General features: G+C 37.7%; 1 pseudogene; it reads left to right on the top strand.

Moving 5' to 3' along the window:
* The first annotated feature begins 609 nt into the window (after positions 1-609).
* The window catches only part of LOC124887911, a 2,470-nt pseudogene continuing 359 nt past the window's right edge, over positions 610-2,720 (top strand).

Genomic DNA, 2,720 nt, shown 5'->3' with positions numbered 1-2,720 from the left:
ATTTTTTTTGCAAGCAGACACTTTTATTATAGTTTTTGTAAAACATCTATTCTAAAACTACCAGAAATTTTAGGTTAATATTGCACTATGGATCATAAGGTAGGTCAATGTTAAAAAGACAAACATGTGTTTCTTGTTTATAATTCATTGAAGTAAAGCATCCAGTACTATTGAACTATGACCAAATTTACTACAACATACTCCAACCAAACACTTTTATTATAATTTTTATAAAACATCTATTCTAAAACTACCAGAAAGTTTAGGTTAATATTGCACTATGGATCATAGGGTAGGTCAATGTTAAAAGACCATGTGTTTCTTGTTTATAATTCATTGAAGTAAAGCATCCATTACTCCTGAACTATGAACAAATTTGCTACGATATACTCCAATTTTATAGGGGTCCTATTACTCCTGAACTCAATTGTAGTATATCTTTGTCATCCTTTTTAGCTGATGTCACACCTTTGACGTGAGCCTAATTTTTATGTAATAAAAGTGTTGTGTCAGCAGAAAAGGGTGATAAAAATACACAAAAATTGAGTTCAGAAGGATATAACACCCATGTAAAATTATAGTGTGTCGTAGCAACTTTAGCTATAATTTGAGGGGTAGTAGATCCTAATCTCTAATTCATTGCTTTCAAAATAGTAATAGATCTATGTAGGGTAGATTTAATAGTAGTACATCAATTATTAGCTTTCATTTTCCTAATTGTATTTACTTTCAAGTTTTTTTTACTGATTTTTGCTCCAACCAATTTCATCTACTTGCTCCATTCCCCCTCAGCACTCAAAAAAAAAAGAAGAAAATTTGTAGAATTCAGACTTCAGAGGATCTAGGGAAAGACACAAGAGGCTGTTTTTTTTATTAGACTAGCCAGTGAAGAATTAATTAAGGAGATGGCTATGGAAATCGTAACTGCTATTTTGAGTCCAGTTGCAGAACACTTGATGATACTGCCAGTTGCGCGACAGATTGGATATTTGTTTTACTATAGGCGCAACATCAGGTCTCTGGAAAATGCATCTGGGAAGCTGGAAGGCATCAGAAGCGGGGTGCAGCAAAGAAAGGATACTGAATGGAGAAACTTACAAGTCACGCCACCCCATGTTGAGGAGTGATTAACTGGTGTTGATACTACTACTGCTGATGTGGAGGTTTTACTACGACGTAGAGTTGAGCTTGAAACAGGTTGCTTCTATGGTTGGTGTCCAAATTTGAAGTCAAGTCACTCACTGAGCAGGAAAGCTAAGAAAATTGAACAAGTTATGATTGGTCTTCAATATGAAGGCAGAGGTTATGCTCCTTCCTCCTGTCCAGCACCACCTGCAGTTGAAATTGAAGCTATACCTAGCAAAAATAATGAGGAGTTCGACTCCAGAAACCAGAAGGAGGAAGAGGTCATCGCAGCTTTGAGAGATGAGGGAGTCACTGTTTTGGGGATATGTGGTATGGGTGGTGTTGGTAAAACAACACTGACTGAGAAAGTAAGAGCAAGGGCAAAACAAGCAGGGTTGTTTAATGATGTTGTCATGGTAACTGTTAGTCAACAACAACCAGAATTTAAAAAAATACAGGTGAAATCGCCGGAGGAGTCGGTCTAACATTAAAAGAGGGCGATTTGTTGCAGCATGTAGATTGGCTGCGTGCAAGGTTAATGCAGAAGGGCAGTCGTGTCCTTGTAATTTTGGATGATGTTTGGGAGGTTGTTAATCTAACAAGGCTTGGAATTCCCGGTGGCAGCGACCGCAAGTATCAGTGCAAAGTGGCATTGACGACGTGCCTCCGAGGTGTTTGTGACACTATGGAGGCTCAAAAGATAGTAAATGTTGAAATCTTATCTGATGAAGAAGGATGGATTCTTTTTAGGCAGAAAGTCGGTAATTCAACTGATGATCCCTCTCTTTCTGAAGTAGCAAAAGATGTTGCCAAAGAATGCAAGAGGCTGCCACTTGCAATTGTTACTGTTGCAGGAGCGCTAAAGGGTAAAACCAAGTGGGAGGATGCCCTCGTAGAATTAAAAAAGAGCACCAAAAAATATCCCAGGAGTTCTTGAAAATGTGTATCAACCTCTGAAGATAAGCTATAATCACTTAGAGAGTGATGAATCTAGGTATATCTTTTTGCTTTGTTCCTTGTTTGAGGAAGATAGTAATATTTGGACTGAAGAATTACTTAGATACGGAATGGGGCTTGGCATCTTTTCAGAACTCGAAAATTTAGAACGTGGAAGAAATAGAGTTTGTAATCTGTAGAAAGATTGAAGAATTGTTTCTTGTTATCCCAAGGTTCAGACAAAAATTATGTCAAAATGCATGATGTGGTCCGTGACGTGGCTATACATATTGCGTCTGAGGGAACACATATATCTATGGTAAGTCACGATGTGAACTCAAAAAGGTTCCCAAGAAGAAAATCTTACGAGAAATATAGTCACATGTCAATTGTTGCAAGTGAATTTGATGAACTTCATAAACCAATATCTTGCCCACGACTGAAGCTTCTGATGTTAAAACTCTTTTCTACGCCATTCAAATTAGAGGATGATTTTTTTGATGGAATGAGTGAATTCAATGCCATAAGCCTGAGTGGATATAAACGGGGCTCTATTCTGAACTTGCCACCATCCATTAACAGGTTGATTTCACCCTTTCCATCATCCATTAAGAGGTTGCCCTTTTCATCATCAACTCAGAGGTTGCCCTTTCCATCAT

Source organism: Capsicum annuum, chromosome 10, assembly GCF_002878395.1.
Source record: "Capsicum annuum cultivar UCD-10X-F1 chromosome 10, UCD10Xv1.1, whole genome shotgun sequence".
Classification (NCBI taxonomy): Eukaryota; Viridiplantae; Streptophyta; class Magnoliopsida; order Solanales; family Solanaceae; genus Capsicum; species Capsicum annuum.
The sequence above is the reverse complement of the archived record's forward strand: the minus strand, read 5'-3'. Positions and strand labels throughout refer to the sequence as shown.